At 45.7% G+C, this 18,310-nt stretch overlaps 1 protein-coding gene across 2 annotated transcripts in view; it reads left to right on the forward strand.

Moving 5' to 3' along the window:
- The first annotated feature begins 14,819 nt into the window (after positions 1-14,819).
- TANC1 (tetratricopeptide repeat, ankyrin repeat and coiled-coil containing 1) overlaps positions 14,820-18,310 on the forward strand; it is a 227,884-nt gene continuing 224,393 nt past the window's right edge. For both annotated transcript variants that reach the window (XM_084800042.1, XM_084800045.1), the window contains exon 1: positions 14,820-14,955. The gene's annotated coding sequence lies outside the window, so the exon portion shown is untranslated. The remainder of the gene's footprint in view (positions 14,956-18,310) is intronic.

Raw genomic sequence — 18,310 nt, forward strand, 5'->3', positions numbered from 1 at the left:
GCAACAAGAAGAAAGGCTTGGCTCAGGGCAGGAAAGCAGAGGCCCTGGGAGCCAGCCACGGTTCTCAAGTTGTAAAATAAAATCTCTAGACCAATTGGACACTGGCCTGAGGCCATGGCAGTGATTAATGCCGGAGTTGTAAAAAGCGCTATGCGGGAACGGTCAGCCAGGTTGCACAGTGAGTGTGTGTATGTGAATGGGTTTTGTTTTTCTTTTCTCTTCAAAGCAGCTTAATATGAAACACATCATTTTCAGTTGTTTTGGCTTCTAAAATAGAATTAAAAACGCATTTGCTTTCCTCTTTTGATTCAGCGGTTGAGCAGCTTTACAGAAGAAAAGCCGAGGTAGCAGGATACTCCAGACCCGTGACGTCATTCCGTCCCCAAATCTTTCTTAATAGACATCGGTATGTTTTTTACACAGGTGCAATTAGTGTGGTAGACAAACAATTCTGGGTTCAACTTTTCTCACTTAACCTTATTCCATGTAGACATTTTCAGCCTTATTGGAAACATGTGTTTGGGTTTGGGTTTTTTTTTTTTTTTTTTTCTGCCAGCCGTGTTCTGTTACACTGGTCTACATGGCCTGCTTAGTCATGTCTTTTTTGTGGGGCATGTCGACTGGTTTTCATGGCTTTGTTGTTAGGAATGATGCCACGTCTAGCATTTTTTGCTTAAATTCTTTCTTTTCTGCGTTTGGGTTATTTTTACGGCTTATGTTCTCCAAAGGGCCAAGTCTTTGTCAATATTATAAAAAGTTACTTACCTCTGGCTTGCTCATCGGTGATATAGAAATAAACTTGCTTTTCAACATCACTGGAATGTGCCAACTTCTTATCTGTGTCTCTTTGCTCTGTACCAACCCTACTGTAGTCGGCTTCATGACGCTGGGGCTGGAGGCCTGCAAACTACATCTCCCAGGATTCACTTCTGGCTGGCTCCTTGTTAGGTACAATCAGTAGAAGGTGCCAACAGAAAATTAGAAAGGGAAGGAGAGGGTGCCACACTTCCCTTTCTTTTGGCAGTATCTCCAAAAAGTGACATCATTTCTGACTGCCTTCTCCCTGGTCCTCTTAGGCACTACCAGAGACAAGAGAGAATGCAGTCCTGTGCTAATGTAGTATTTCCCTTTCCTTTTCACCCCACCACCTACTTCCTGGCTTTCTTTCCTTATTAATCTCAGAGGTATGGTTTTTCCATATCAAATGCTTTGTCTTTGAAAAATCCTAGCCCAGCCTGCCTGCCTGCCTTCCTTCCTTCCTTTATTTCCCCTCTCTCCTTCTATTTTTGTTTGTTATAAGACATATTTTCACCACATAGCCCTGGCTGGCCTGGAACTCCCTATGTAGCTAAGGCTATCCTTGACCGTGCCACAATCCCCAGGCTTCTGCCACTTGAGCTCTGGGATTGGTGCTGTGGACCACTGTGCCTGGCCCTGTCCACCTTTTGAAGAAGGTGTTTATTATCAGTTGTTCTGTTCGTCTCTGTTCTGTTTACAGATGGTTCTAATAAATATTTTAATTAGACTCTATGCCAATCATGTTCAGAGAGGGCAAATAGCAGAATCCTGCTAACTTTTTTTTTTTTTTGAGACAGGGTCTCTATGTGTAGCCCTGGCTGTCCTAGACTCGCTTTGTAGACCAGGCTGTCCTCGAACTCACAGAGATCCGCCTGCCTCTGCCTCCCCAAGTGCTGGGATTACAGGTGTGCACCACCGTGCCCTGCTTCCTGGTAATTTCTTACTGAGCCAACAGCCTAATAAAATAGCTTTGTTTCTCCCTTTAGTAACTTTTCATTTTACATCTACCGATTATCCCTTCCTTCCCCCCCCCCCTTTTTTTGTTGTTTCCTTTTATATCAGTGGTTGACAACCAGTTTTCTAGAATTGTGGTTTTAAAGAAAAAAAAATGTTGGGACTGGAGAGATGGCTCAGTGATTAAGAGCACTGAATGCTCTTCCAGAGGACTGGGGTTCAGTTTCCACATGATGGCTGTTAGAGAAATATGAAAATATCTACTAACATTTATTATAAATTAGTCTATAATTATTACAGTAGTATTATCTAACCTGCTATCATAATCAATAAGACACAGCCATCTGTAATGTTTTACGACAACCTCGTTTTACCTGGGACTGGGTGGATATTAACCCTCTAAGATATCTTTTTTTGTTTGTTTGTTTTTTTGTTTTTTGAGACAGGGTTTCTCTGTGTAGCCTTGGCTGTCCTGGACCCGCTTTGTAGACCAGGCTGGCCTCGAACTCACAAGCGATCCAGCTGCCTCTGCCTCCTGAGTGCTGGGATTATAGGCGTGCGCCACCATGCCCGGCTCCCTCTAAGCTATCTTTATCACTTCCCAGCCCCCACCCGAGGCCATCAACTTTAATCATTCCTATGTGGGCTACTTCCCACCCTTAATCCCAAGATACTTGTTAATGCTCTCCATCTGGGCTGCTTTCCTCCAGCCATGCTTTCCAGCCATGTGCTTCTTTCCACACTAAACCATCTCGACCTCTTCTTTCTTCTTCCTCCTTCTGTACCTCTCTCTCCTGCCTCATGGTCCTCGCCACCCCCACCCCCCACCCCACCCCCAAACTCTCACTTTTCTCCCAAATCCCAAGCTTCAGCATTTCCATTAACCAATCAACTTTAAATAGGTAGAGCAGGGTTCACCCAGCAAGGACAGGTGTATTGAGAAGATACTCCTTTGGGGGCCAGCAATTAGCATCAGCACGCATAGCAGCAGACCAGCCCCCAACAGGTGTCTCACAACCATGTGTAACTGCAGTTCCAGAGGATGCAACACCTGCTGCCGGCACACCTTGCTCAGTGAGCATAGACATACATGCAGGCAAATCACCCATACACATGAAATGAAAATAAATAAAACCCTATAAAAAACTGCCAAACACTTTGTCTGTCTGTTTGTTTGTTTGGAGACAGTGTCTCTCTATACTGTTCAGGCCATCCTAGAACTCACTATGTAGACAAGACTGGCCTTAAAATAACAGAGGTCCTGCCAGGCATGGTGGCGCATGCCTTTAATCCCAGCACTCAGGGAGGTAGAGGCGGGTGGATCACTGTGAGTTCGAGGCCAGCCTGGTCTACAAAGCAAGTCTAGGGCGGCCAAGGCTACACAGAGAAACCCTGTCTCTGAAAAAAAAAAATCACAGAGGTCCTCCTGCCTCTGCCTCCTGAGTGCTGGGATTAAAGGCATATGCTTCCACTCTCTGCTTTGCTAAGATTTCTTAATTTTCCTCTATAGTCTGAAATAAGATGTGAAACCCACCTTTCCCAGTTGTAGATATCTGCTGGTTTGCTCTACAAAATCAGATTATTTCTTGGAGAACTTTCCTTTTCCTGTTGTAGCCCATTTGTCTTGGGGCAAATCAACAAATTCCTACATACCAGGAATAGGCCAGGGCAGAATTAGGCCAACCACCATGCTCCACATACATTCCCACTTTGTCCTGCACTGCCATTGGCTTAGAATTCTGTATGACAGATTGTCCAGGTGAAGGGACTTCAGGGCTGAGATTTGGGACAGAGGCCCTATATTTCCTTATGGGTCCTGGTTGCAGTGGCCAGCCCCGTTTAGTTCCCAAGTGAATCAGTGTCCGGATGAAGGACAAAGTGAACGCGATACACAGCTGCAGAGAGAAGAGAAAACGATCCAGATGACCTTGCTGAGTTGCAGGGTCCTCCTGTTTTTGAGCTTGTCCTACCCATGGCCTTGCCACTTAATCTAGCACTGCTCTCTTACAAGGTTAAGTTCATTAAAGCTGTATTTTCTCAGGTTGTCTTGCGAGACTCATATATCAAGCAATAAGTCATCGTTTTTATTATGATGTGTGAAGTGAAACAGTTCTTCAATAATTGTAACACTTGTCACCACCTGTTATCTATTACGTTGCCATCACACTGCAAAGTAGTTAACCGCCATTATCATTCAAAGTACTTCAGAGGTGTAACAATGTTTCAATAGAAGCAAGGTGTTGCTTGTAAGGTGTCCTTTACCTCCATACTGTAGGAAATGCTTTGGAGGGAAAGGTCTTTTTCAGTCAGAGCCCCCTACCTTATAGGGCTTTTCCTCAGAAGCAAACATAAACTCCTGTCCTTGAGACTCTCAGAGCAGTTTAGCCTTTGTCTGTAATGCCTTGCCACTTAACTCATACTCACCCCCGCCCCTGATAAATGTTCTCCCAGTGAGGACACTCATAGCCATCTATAATGTAATCTGATACCCTCTTCTGCAAATAAAGCACTCATATGCAAAAAAAAAAAAAAAGAACTGAAGGAAGTTGTGCAGTCTCTGGGCATGGTGGTGCACGCCTTTAGTCCCAGCACTGGGGAGGCAGAGGCAGGCCGATTTCTGTGAGCCCTGTCCTGAAAAACAAAAATAAAACAAGACAACAACAAAAAGGATGCAGCTCTTGTTGTTGCCCAGGGGACCCATTCCAAGGGCCTTCAGCTGTCACATGACTGGTTTGCTATGCTGGGACTATCACGTGGAGGAAATATGGGGCAGCTAGAAATGTCCGGAGGCTAATTCTTCTTGCTCCTAGTTGCTTGGCTCTTCCCAGAGCCCACCAGAGCCATGTTCTAAGTACAACTGCTGGAAGAAGCCTCAGAGAATACTGCTTGACTGGCCCAGCCAAACTCAGATTTATGAATAAAACACCCACTGTCCTATGACAACACTGAGTTTGGAGAAGCTGATTGTAACTGGGGTACCCAATTTATATACACTCCGTCATGCAACGCATCTCCTGTCCTTGTGGAACTTAAAGTCTGGTGGGCAAAGTTACCAGCTGTCCTATTGCTAGCTCTCAAGGTCGGCCATTGGTCCCTAGCACTGTATTGTCAGTAAGCTATTCTTCTCTTAGGCATTGGGATATTTTTTGTTTTGTTTTGTTTTGTTTTGTTTTTTCGAGACAGGGTCTCTCTGTAGCCTTGGCTGTCCTGGACTCACTTTGTAGACCAGGCTGGCCTCGAACTCACAGCGATCCACCTACCTCTGCCTCCCGAGTGCTGGGATCAAAGGCGTGCGCCACCACGCCTGGCTAGGCATTGGGATATTATATTTAATTAGTTAATTCATTAATTACTTCATTAATGGTATTTTGAGACAGGGTCTCACTATGTAGCCATGGATGGCCTGGAACTTGCTACGCAGACCAGGCCAGCCCCACAAGTGCTGAGGCTATAGACATGTACCAGAATGTCAGCTTTAGACGTTGTATTTTATTTAATGTTTGGATATAGTTTGACTTCTTATTGATATGTTTGCCATGCTAAATGATACATAGGATTTAAAAAAACTATTACATTCATGTTGTGTATCTAGCTACATTCTTAGTTAAGCCTTTTTTGAAAAATTAAACTTTTTTTCCCCCTCAAGACAGGGTTTCTCTTGTAGCCTTGGCTGTTCTGGACTCACTTTGTAGAGCGGGTTGGCCTCAAACTCATAGAGAACTCACCTGCTTCTGCTTCCCAGAGTGCTGGGATTACAGGCATGCCCGGCAGAAAAATTAAACTTTTAATTTTGAGATTCTTATCTTGATAGTGAAATAGCTCATTGGGTAAAGGCACTTGCACTGCAAACTTGAAGACCTGAGTTCAATCCCTAGATCCCTGCAAAGGTGCATGGAAAGAACCGGCTCCATAAAATTGTCCTCTGACCTCCACACAAGTACTGTGGCATTTGTACAACTCTCTAGCCCACACATGTCACACACAGACATTAATTGACAAAATGAGCTTTGAAAAGATTGTCAGTGTATGTATAGTTGTATGGGATTGTCATCTCCTGCATTATTTACTTACTTATGTCAAATAATTTTACAAATATATAGCAAATTATTACAAGGATGTGGACAGTTGTACAATCCAGGTCTGTTGCTATCATTGTGAGGGCCATTGTTGTTGCCTGTTAGAACCATTTTCTAGCCGAGTGGTGGTGTCGCATGCCTTTAATCCCAGAACTCGGGAGTCGGAGGCAGGTAAATCTCTGTGAGTTTGAGACCAGCCTGCTCTACAGAGTGAGCTCCAGGACACAATCCCTTTTTCTTTCACCTGCCTTTATACAATTCTTGACCACTGCTCTGTCTTTTCTCTCTATAGGTCTGTCAGTTCCTGAAGGTTATTTGTGTGGATCCTATAGTATTTTGTATTCACCTTCCGTCCTCCCTGTTCTCTCACCTTTCCTCTTTGTTGCTGGTTTGTTGTTGTTGTTGTTTGTTTGTTTGTTTTTGCTTTTATTTTTTCTTTTATCTTTTTATTTTTCTTTTTTAAATTTTTTCTTTTTTTAAAAAAATAATTTATTTATTTTATGTGCATTGATGTTTTGCCTGCACGTATGTCTGTGTGAGGGTGTCAGATCTTGGAGTTACAGACATTTGTGAACTGCCATATGGGTGCTGGGATTCGAGCCCAGGTCCTCTGGAAGAGCAGTTGGTGCTCTTAACCGTTGGGCCATCTCTCCAGTACAGCCCCCAGATGTTTTTCTGGAACAAGGTCTCACTAAGTAACCCAGGTTGATCTCAAACTCAACTCACCGTGTAACCATGCTGGTGTCATATGCTTGATCTTCCTGCTTAGACTTCCTAGTCATGGGAATGAGCCCACCACACCTGGTTTGGCCCCTCCCCCCCTTTTAAAAAAGATTTATTTATTTATTATGCATACAGTGATCTGCCTGCATGTATGCCTGCACACTAGAAGAGGGCATCAGATCATATTATAGATGGTTGTGAGCTACCCTGTAGTTGCTGGGAATTGAACTCAGGACCTCTGGAAGAGCAGTCAGTGCTCTTAACCTCTGGGCCATCTCTCCAGCCCCTAGCTTATTTATTTTTAATTAGCTCATGCCGGGTGTGGTGGCACACACCTTTAATCCCAGCACTTGGAGGCAGAGGCAGGCGGATCGCTGTGAGTTCAGGGCTAGCCTGGTCTACAAAGCAAGTCCAGGATAGCCAAGGCTACACAGAGAGACCCTGTCTGAAGAAGAAGAAGAAGAAGAAGAAGAAGAAGAAGAAGAAGAAGAAGAAGAAGAAGAAGAAGAAGAAGAAAAAGAAGAGGCTCTCAAACTGTGTTTTTAGAGAAATGATGTCAGATCCTATGCCAGGAGTGATATATGAGTGATGTAATTTCTATGTGTGTCACCAACACGGCTCTCCAGAGTGGACCTCCTGCCGTGGACTCTTTGGACAACAAATTCTAGCTCTGTACTGTCTGGGCAGCTCCCCAGGGGCAGGATGAGGCATGGCAAATTGAAAAGAAGACGAAGAGGCAGAGGGTGCACCATCTAATTTTAACACTCAGCGACTGCTGTCTTATTTTGGGTCTCTGACATCTTGTTTTAACTGGTTTCTATTGTAATTTTATCAGTAATCTCTTCCCTTCAGGTAATCTTTTCAAAGCCGCTGAAAAGCTAGAAGAGCAAGAAGCAATAGATTAGCTGGGGACGGGACGCAGAAGGAGGTTCAGGAAGAGCTTGGAAATCCTTGAAAGGTAACAGGGTTTTTAGCTACACTAAGCAGGCAAATTCATTTTCACCAGGCAGCTGGTTTTCAGGGCAGATGCCCTAGGTAAGGGAGACTCCTTTAATAGAGCCTGGTGGTTTAATATCTCCCGATAATTACAGAGTGTCCTATTTTCTCTTAGGCAGACATGAGTCTTGCTGCAGCCGGTGAAACAGACATCACACACACAAGGAAGACGGACGCAAGAGTTTGTGTTTCAACAGTTTCTGGCTGTATTCTAAGATGTTTAGATCTATAGACTGCTGCAGAGATGCAAAGAACATCTAAGAGATAAAATTTAAATGGCAAAGCTGTTTCATTTCTTTCTTTCGTTCTTTCTTTCTTTCTTTTTTTTTTTTTACAGTGTTTAATACAAATTTATTGACTTACAAGTGATTATTTATCAAAAGGCCATTAATAGCAGGTACTGAAATGATGTGTTACTGGGTGGTGCTGGGAGTCTAATAGGAAATTGATGCTGCTGGCCGGATGGAATACATATGAGAAGCCCATCCCCCAACAGCGAGCGAAATTTCACCAGCAAAATACACGAGCCTCTATTCCTGGTGCAGTGAAAAGTTCCTCCTACTATTTCATTTCTTGTACTATTTCATGTTAATACTAATTTACTGAAACGTGGATACTAGCTTGAAATGATTTTCTTTTTTTGTTGCTATTTTTTTTTGTTTGTTTGTTTGCTTTTTGTTTTTTTGAGGCAGGGTTTCTCTGTGTAGCCCTGCCTGTCCTGGATCTCACTCTGTAGACCAGGCTGGCCTCGAACTCAGAGATCCACCTGCCTCTGCTTCCCGAGTGCTGAGATTAAAGGTGTGTGCCTGCCACCATGCCCGGCTTGAAATGGTTTTCTTTATATGATGATATGTTTTTCTTTCTTCTTTCATTTTTCTTTTTCAGGCTTTTTTTCTTTTTTCTTTTTTATGGTTTTTTAAGACAGGGTTTCTCTGCATAGCTTTCCCTATCCTGGACTTGCTTTGTAGACCTGGCTGGTCTTGAACTCACAGCGATCCATCTGCCTCTGCCTCCCTGAGTGCTGGGATTACAGGTATATGCCACTGCTCTTGGATCTCTTAAAGAAAGCATTTCCCTTACATTAATATATTATTTAAGAATTTCCAATCCGGGGCTGGAGAGATGGCTCAGTGGTTAAGAGCACTCACTGTCTGCTCTTCCAGAGGTCCTGAGTTCAATTCTCAGCAACCACATGGTGGCTCACAACCATCTGTAAAAGTGATCTGATGCTCTCAGGCAGAACACTATATACATAATTGTAAGACGCCAACAACCAGACTTCTCGAGATCTTTACTCAGGATTAAGCTCAGTGGGAATGGCCCCGAAGAAGGGAAGGGCCAAGCTTAAGTACAACTCAAGGCCAATCAGCTCATGCCAGGTGTCACCTCCTCATAGGTCCGCGTCAGAGCAGGACTGCTCGTCATCAGATCACCAGTTACCCTTGCACAGCCTTTTGCCATATAAGGACTTGTTTATCTTAGAGAGCGCTCGCCGTCAGGATGGCGGAAGCCTGCGCCTTGTTAAGGCACGGTACATCGCAGCTCTCTACACATAATAATAAATAAATAAATCTTAAAAAAAAAAAAGAATTTCCAATCTGGGCCAGGTGTGATGGCACATGCCTTTAATCCCAGCATTGGGGAGGCAGAGGTAGGCGGATCACTGTGAGTTCAAGGCCAGCTTGGTCTACAAAGCGAGTCCAGGACAGCCAAGGCTACACAGAGAAACTCTGTCTTGAAACAACAACAACAACAACAACAACAACAAAGATTTTCCAATCCAAGGGCCAGGTGTGTTATTGCATGTTTTTAATCTCAGCAAAGACATTCGGATCTCTCTGAGTTCAGGGACAGTCTGGTCTACATAGTCAGTTCCAGGACAGTCAAAGCTACACAGTGAGACCCTATCACCTATCATCAAAACAAGACGAAAATTTCCAAGATGGGTGTGGGGACATCTTTAATCTCAGCACCTGGGAGGCAGAGACAGGTGGCTATTTGTGGAAGTCAGTCAGTACGGCCTACAATAGGGTGTTCAAGGCCAGCCAGGCCTACATGATGAGACCCTGTCTCAAAACAAACAAACAAACGGATTAACACACAAACAATCTGTGTGCTGAAAATGAGGTCCATCAGTATTGGATGTGTCCTATACTCTTTCCTCTTTAACACTCACATGGGAGAAAATCATATTTCGGTAAATGGTTCCTGCACGCTACTGTTTTGAGACAAGAACTACCAATTTACCCCCAGATGAGACCCTGAGAACTTAATTGCTGTTGTTTTCTGAAGTTACTCTTCCTCAGACTGCAAATGTGGGCATTCTGCACACTGCTCTGATTACTCCAAGCATACTGGTTCCTGGTCACTGAAAACGGAACCATTACAGCTTACTTTCCAATTTATTAAGTTTTTACAAATCTTATCTAATTTATTCCTCTAATAGACCTGTAAGGCCAGGATTCTATGCTCTTCTTATTTTGTAGACTAAGACCCCGGGTCAAAAACACTAGCTTGGATTGCTGGCTATCATAGACAGTACAGAAGCCAGAACAGGAGCCTAGATGCTACAACTCCAATTTCAGTGCCTTGCCTTACAAAGCTTGGTGGGGGGGGAAAAAAAAGGAAGCCATACTCCTAAGGAGGAGACTGTAAAGTAATCCTTTTATGCTCAAAATCTCCAGACTATTTTAAATGATCACAAGTGGATTCAGCATTAGTTGGCTTAATGCCCAATGGCATTACTTTACCTCTTCTGAAAAAAAGGAAAATTCAGTTTCTGTCTTCAGATCATTTCACAATCAGAAGATCTGAACAAATCTGTCCTTAAAACATTAGTCAGATAGTGTGGTAGTGTACTCCTGTAATCTCAACACTGTGGGGGGTGGGAGTGGGGTGGGGGGAGGGGGAGGGGGAGGGGGAGGGGGATGAGGCAGGAGGGTCTGAAGTTCAAGGCCAGCCTAGGTTACACAGCAGCAGCAACGACAATAACAACACGGTTAGTCACATTGCATGCTATCTTAAGCTAGACTTCCCCAGAACTTGAGCTAGTCTCATGTTTCTATTACATGCATTTATTTATTATCAGATAACAGCTTGTGGAGGGTGGTTTTCTCTTCTACTCTGTTAGTCTCAGGGATTCAACTCTGGTCATTAGGCTTGGTGGCAGACATCTTTACCAGCTGACCCATCTTTCCAACTCTATTCCCACATCTTATAAGGCAATTTTAAATACTTCATTGCTGGGTGTGGTGATGCACACCTTCGATCCCTGCACTCAGGGAGGCAGAGGCAGGTGGATCGCTGTGAGTTCGAGGCCAGCATGATCTACAAAGTGAGTCCAGGACAGCCAATGCTACACAGAGAGACCCTGTCTCAAAATAACTAAATAAATAAACAAACTAATTAATTAAAAAGAAAGAATAAAGAATAAAGAAAAAAATTCACTGCCTACTCCATATTGGATGAGTTCCTACAGTATTGGCAAGTCATGCACTAGACCTAGGAGGGGCTTGTATGTCCTGGGACTCCTTTAATTGAACAGCCTAGCTAACTGAGCAATGGATTTCTGTATCCAGGGATGAATGTTTGCCATCAGCCTGTGGAGCATGGTGTTAGCAAGTGTGTATGACTATGGATCATTGCACATGTAGGCACTGTCTAGGAGTATTTACTTTCATTGCTTTCCCAACTGATTTCCAACTATACCCAATTTATTTTATTATTCCCCATGTCTTTATTTTATTTTTCCTCAGAGTGTTAAAAAGTGGAGGAGAGATAACTCAACTAAAGGAGAAGAATGATTTCTGTAAATATTAAAGACCTTCCAAGCCAGGAGGTTGTGGCGCATGCCTTTAATCCCAGCACCCAGGAGGCAGAGGCAGGAGGATCTCTGTGAGTTCGAGGCCAGCCTGGTCTACAAAGTGAGTCCAGGGCACCCAGAGCAACACAAAGAAACCTTGTCTTGAAAAACCAAAAATAAATATACACAAAAAGCCCTCCAAAGAAGGAGAAAAGTGTGTGCTTATGTTTAGATTTCCTACCTGGCCTTATTAAAGCTTCATCTTGGCTTTTGTACTTAAGTTTTAATCTTTTTACTTTGTACTGTGTGTTCTATACTACACATTCCACAATAAACACTGCAATCCTAACTTAGGTTTGATTTAAAATAGAAGTACTTCGGAATCTGACCAAGGAGAAGGGATACAGTAACACTCAGGAAGCACGTTCTCTCATGCTTTTCCCAGTTGTTGCCCCGGGCAGTAAGCTGTACGGTAAAATAACCAGTTTAATATATGCTGTTTTCTTTCGGTCTGCTGAGAAAGCTACACTGTTGGCAAAGTGACAGAAAATTTAAAAATGGCATCCAGTATATCACATGTATATTTGAGGAATGTGTGTGGCACATAATATCTGTGCAGTCTACTGGTCCCTCTCTGTCTCTTGTCCCCGCCCCCACCCCCACCCCTCCACCCCCCCAACCCCGCGCAGTTGTTATAAACAGACAAGGAACTAGTGAACGTTTAAAACTGGATGAGTGGAGAGACCCAAGAAAAGCAAGTGGTGATTCTTTTGTTTTGCTTTTCTCAGACAGGGTCTCTCTGTGTAGCCCTGGCTATTCTGGACTCAAACTCATAGCATTCTGGACTCAAACTCATAGCAATTTGTCTGTCTCTGCCTCCCTGAGTGCTGGGATTAAAGGCATGCACCGCTGTGCTCGGCTCTGCAAGCGGTCATTTGTGAGCTTCCAGAAAATACAAAGTTGACTAACAACTAACTAAAGGGTCTGCTAATACTTAGATGCTTAGTAAAGTCTCTGGTTGTCCTTACGTAACAGATCTTTACGACCTCCCCGCCCTTATTTTTACCCCTCCCCCTTGACTTCTCTTTTTACTCTGTGTATGTTTGGTCTTGCCTTTTCTAACATGTATCATTCTCACCCACAGCTTAAGACAGCTTTGATGTTCGTGGTACTACCTACTGTGTATAATAGTAGCCAGTTAAAGCAGGAGATCACATTATGCTCAATAACATGTAGCTTGGATTGTATAAACACTACAGGAAGAAGGGAAAAGAGGCCCTTCTGTGTTCACTTTTTAGATCGCTAGCTCTCCGCCTGGGTTGAATGGTAAGTGCCCCAAAACAGGCAGTGATGAAATCACTTCTTTTTTGTTTTGTTTTGTTTTTTCGAGACGGGGTTTCTCTGTGTAGCCTTGGCTGTCCTGGACTCGCTTTGTAGACCAGGCTGGCCTTGAACTCACAGTGATCCACCTGCCTCTGCCTCCCCAGTGCTGGGATTAAAGGCGTGTGCCTCTGTGCCCTGCGAAATGACTTCTTCAGTGCCCTTGGCTTCTGAAACTATAAAACCAAACCCTTTCAACCCCAAATAACGATGATGCAGGAGCTGGGTATACTTTCTGTGATTTGTCTACTTGTTACTTGGGCAAGTTTGAGGGTAGATAGGAAGAAACTTGACTGCCTTTAAAGCTCAGTGCGAGCAATTTTATTAAAGCTTGGAAGGACCGCTTAAGGATTGTCCAAGAAGAATATGAAAAAATTACGAATTTCATCCACTACCCACCCAATGTACCCACTACAAACAAGCCCAAAGCGGGACCTGTTAATGTCTTTAAGAGTTTTTCTTACATCTTAGTATTTCAAACTGGATTACTGAGTTTTTGTCTTTTGTTTAGGTCAGTGTCTTATCATTGCTGGCTGGCTTTTTTATCTGTTGTTGAAAGACTGGTCAGTTTTACATACTGTATTTCCAGAGACGTTAATCAAACATCACCCCGGTTTTCAACAACCAGGCGATTCAGAGCTGAGAGGAGAGGGAAGTCATAGCATCCTGGCTTACCACGTGCTCTCACTTTCTTTACATATTCATGCCCTGCTTTGCTTGAGAAAAGGCTGGGATGGTTTTGCTGCTGAAATATAAATATAGTGATAATCAGGCCTTTGAATGTAGGAGTGAAAAATACCCAGCACATTTCAGTCATCTTTTATTTATTATAGAGAGATTGAGCAGCCTTTTGCTTCCTGTCGCCTTTCACAGGAGCTTTAAATCTGAGCACCATCCCCGTAGCTATCTTTATACTAGGAAGCTGTACATGAGGCTGAAGTTTTTATAGGGAAACTTGTTTAAAACACAGTTGTCTTTAAAGGCGTGTTTGCCACAGCAAAGGTTAGGGGTTGCCAATAAACCCATTTATAGCAACTTCTGTATTCTTCACTCTACGCATACGGATGGGCGGCTCCTGAGGCAATTCCCCTTGGAATTTCTAGTTGATCCATCTGCAAAGAAAGGGGGTCCAAAGGGCTTTGGGATCAGAGCGGGCTGAGCCTTCTACCTATAAATTGGCTGCCTGGATTCCTGGGAGGTTTTGGAGGACCCCGGTCTCCCAGATCCCTCGGCCATCTCGAACTTTTTTGTTCTGCTGGGAATGACAACATTTTTGGAACTAGGAAGTTTGATTTACTTCCACAAGCCTACTTAATAATAGCATCTTTGTCCGTTCTCTCTCTACGACTCCTCCTCCCAACAAGGAAGCTACTAGACTAGCCAGTGGACTTAGCCCAGACGGCACTGACAGCCAGAGTTAGAGGAGGAGGCGGACCCCCCCAACCTTGGGCAATCACTGATCCCTGAGCATCCCTAAGTCACTTTCTCGAAAGAAAAAGGTGCAGTGGGCGAGATGTACTTTCCATCTTTCTTAGCTCGTTCTGCAACCAGAAAGTGTGTTTGTTTGTGTTTAGTTAAGCGAGGGGGAAGAAAAGCCAACAAAGCCACCCAAAGGCATCCGCGGAAACTTCAGCTTGGCTAATTGCTCCCATATGTACTCCTCGGATGCTTGCAGAGAGCTGTGTAGACCGAAAGCTGGGCTACTTTACTGGTTTTAAAATGGCTAAAAAGGGAGTTTTGGGGGGGGGGCAGGGAAAAGGAAGGGCGACTAATCACACTGCTGGTCCTGTCGCACAGGGGCCCAGGCGAGGCCCCAGGGGAGCAACCTTCTCAAAGGAAGCTTGGCCTCTGGCAGGGAACATACTGGGAGAGAAGTGGGAAAAGGCGTCGGGCAGGCGGAAAGTTCGCGTGCCGCGCCCCAGCGGGTCCCAGAGTCCCGCAGCTCCAATCGGGAGGGGCGCGCGAGGCGCAGCCCCGGCGGGCGCGCACAAGGAAGGTGCCTTCCGGAGCACGCGCAAGGGCGGGGACTGGCGCTGCCAATGAGGTCCCGGTGTGGGCCGAGCGAGGCGGGGGGACGAGCCGGAGCGCTGCTTTGGCGGTGGCAGCTGCGGGAGCCGGGCTCGGGAGCAGCAAGGAGCCGCAGCCGCCCAGCGCCCAGCCCGCCGCGCCCCGAGGCCCGGCCCCCGGGGTGGGAACCGCGCCGAAAGCTGGAAACTTTCCCGGCAGGTAACTCCCGATGCCTAGGCGCTGCTGCGGGCCTCCGGGAGTCCTCAGCCGGGTCACTTGCCGGAGTCGGCGGGGAGGAAGGGTCCCGGAGAACGGCCCGGGGAAACCAGAGAGAGAGGCTAGTGGGAAAGTTTCGGGACGCCCCCTCCCTTCGCCAGGCATAGCGAGGAGCTTTCCGGGAATAGGCGCGGGCGTGCCGGAGCTCTCGGCCTGGGACTCGGCGCTGCCGGGGAGTCGGTGCAGGCCGTTTCCTGCGCCCCGGGAGGAACGGGTTGCTGTAGAGCCGGACTGGGGAACACCGGGATCACGCGGCGCGCTGGAGTTTCCCAGCCGCCCCTCGCTCGCGTCCTTGGTCCCTAGGCTAGACAGGGCCCGGGTTGCGCCGGGCATCTCGGGGGGAGGGGGGGAGCGGACGTGCGGGCGAGGTGCCTAGCACCGTGGGGTCTCGAGTGTCCCGGTGCGCCGGTCGCGAAGTTGCCGAGCGAACTTCACCGTGGAAAACCCTATCGCCCACTGTGGGCTTGCAGGCTGCGGCTCGCATATGCAAGCGAATTTCTTTTCTTGCTGGTGTTGTTGTTGCGGGGGGTGTGGGGGGTGATGATTTGGGATTAGTCTTTGTCGGTTTATTCTTTTAGTAGTGCCATCTAAGTGGAGGGTCGCGTCAAGATTGCGAGTTCCCTTGCCCTTGGGCGATGAGTAGTTACTTTAGAGGCATGTTGAGGATTCAGGTTCTTCCTAGAGGACTTTTGGGTGTGTAGGGCCCCCGGGCTCGGCGCGGCGGCTTTCCGGAACGGCTGGCGGGGAAGGAAGCTCTGGGCATTGTGTGGTGTGTTTGCAGACAGCAAGATCTCTGGACTGGCGTTCCCAAAACTTACTTGACTTATTGTGTAAAGGCTTAGGGGAGGAAATGCGGCCGTGGCCAGGTAGAAGAAACGGCGGCGCCGCGACCGAGGGCGGAGGACGCCGGGCTGTGACAATCTTCTCCAGGCTGCCTTGGCTCCCGCTGGGCAGTCCCAGATCCTTGTGCTTGGAGCTGTGGGATTCGCCTCAGTATTCCAGTTTCCTGCAGAGTGAATTTAGGGAGGTGAGGAAGGCACCTTCATCTTGAACTTGACCCCAGAAGTAGCGTCCCTCCGGGTTAAAAGGTAAAGGCAAACCGAGTCTTAACTAGTCAATGAGCTTAGACGCCTTTAGCTCCTGGTTCAAAATCTTTTAGGAAAAGGCTCAGGGTGGCCGAGGTCGCGAACTCTAGAAATGCCAGACTCATCAGACTACTGAAGTTAGTGTGCTGGGGGAGGGAAGGAGAAACCTGGTTGGCTGGCACAGAGGGTTGGTTTTCTTTGTGGTGAAAAAGAAGGGAGTCTTGAGTCTCTGCTTTCACCAGATCCGCTACTCCCCTACTCCCTTCTACCCCCGCTACCCCCACCCCCTCCCCGTCATCCTTATCCTGCCAGGCTGGCACTCCTGGTATGGGGGAGGGAGGAAGAGAAGAAAGCAGTTGTGAAGCTTCTCTGGGCAGCCCGGGAGGTATTTCAGATCTGCCACTAGGAAGATTCCTGGATTTTAGCAGCTGCTTCTTGATTGCTGGGAATGAAAGAATTTATGAGCGCCTGAGAGGTGCTTATTATGGTGGTGTTTTGCTCATCTGGGCTACTTAAAGAGCTCACAGGGACTGCCCTGCACTCTGCAAAGTTTGTGTCAGCCAGAATGCTTGTGGGTGTCAGTCAAAAAGCATCATAAAATTGATCTTGGTGCCTGTACAATGAAAAGCATGCCTAGTAAAGGAAGTTTGGTGTCTGACTTTTTTAGACTCCTTCCTAGAGATTTCTGCTTACCAGCCAAGTCGATGTTTCCAGGCTTCCCAGCTATTGTGATTCGACAGTAAGGGGATGGGAAATAGTGTCATTGATTTTGGTGGAGGCAGGAAAGTCCAGAAATAAATTTAAGGTCACTTCCGTATTCCTATCTTGCAATTCTGGTGCCACAAACTTAACTTTTGCTGGAACTCGAAAGTATTGATTTTCCTGCTCTTTTGGTCTAACCACCAGAAAGTCTAAATTATCATAATTCATGTTCCTGTGGAACTAAAACATAACTGAGTCATAGCCAGCCCTTTTCTGCTCCTCATAACAGCCAGAAAAACATTTTTGTCTCTTTGACCACATACAGTTTATTTGGTGCCATCGTGGGGTTTGGGTGCGGGGTGACTGAGGGCACAATTTCAGAAACAATGGAATTACTTTGACTAAATCATCCATTTGTAGGCAACCTCTTTTCTGGGTGGCTGATTAATTCTTTATCTCCCAGAGAACATTAAAAGCCCTATCCCTGGACTAGTAGAGCTATAATCCATATTATAATGAGTCTTGCCAGAATAGCTGGGAGGTGGATAGGTCTGTTTCCACCAGGCACTTCAAACTCAATAGTAAAGATTTTGTTTCTGTTAGGTCGAGAATTTCCTACTTAGAAAAATGGGCTTATGCTATTTATTGTTCAACGTTTATGAGGCCTTATTGATGGGGCAAGAAACTTCACTTTGTCTTTGTCTTTGTTTTTTTTGTTTTTTTTTTTTTGAGACAGGGTTTCTCTGTAATAGAGCGCTTGCTGTCCTTGGCTCACTTTATAGACCAGGCTGGCCTCTAACCCACAGAAATCTGCCTGCCTCTGCCTTCCAAGTGCTGAGATTAAAGGCGTCGGCTACCAGCAGCCAGCTACTTTATTTTGTTTTTTCTTATGGAATACGCATGCCTAGCACACCCATACACACACACTGGGGAATTAGTTGGGTTAGTCTCTAGAATGTTTTTTTTTTTTTCCTGAACTGAATTTTTTTGTTTGTTTGTTTGCTTGTTTGGGATAGGGTCTCACTATAAAATCCTGGCTGTCTTAGTGCTCACTCTGTAGACCACACTGTCCTCAGACTCACAGAGACTCGCCTGCCTGTGCCTCCCAAGTGCTAGGATTAAAGTTCTGTGCCACCAAACCCAGCACTGAACTGTCTTTTCTTTTTTCTTTTTCTTTCTTTCTTTCTTTTTTTTCTTTTTTGAAACAGGCTGAACTGTCTCATAAGTACTTATTTTAGTTGTAAAAGCACCTCTCCCCCAGTTTACAGAACTTTGCCCTACAGGGCTATTAAGCCTTTCTGGGTTTTAGTTTTCTTACGGTCATCCCCCAAATGGAATCCCATTGCAACCTTGTGACTACAAGAGTTGGGGGAAATCTAGGAATTTTGGAGCCTGTGTTGTAGTATTAGAACAGTGTGACAGCAATTATAAAGGGTTTCACTACACACTTTATCCGTTAACCCTCTCAGTGGAGTAAACCGGACCCGGGAAGTCAGAGCAGTTCCCCTGAC

The sequence above is a fragment of the Acomys minous genome, assembly GCF_964271855.1.
Source record: "Acomys minous genome assembly, chromosome: 10".
Lineage (NCBI taxonomy): Eukaryota > Metazoa > Chordata > Mammalia > Rodentia > Muridae > Acomys > Acomys minous.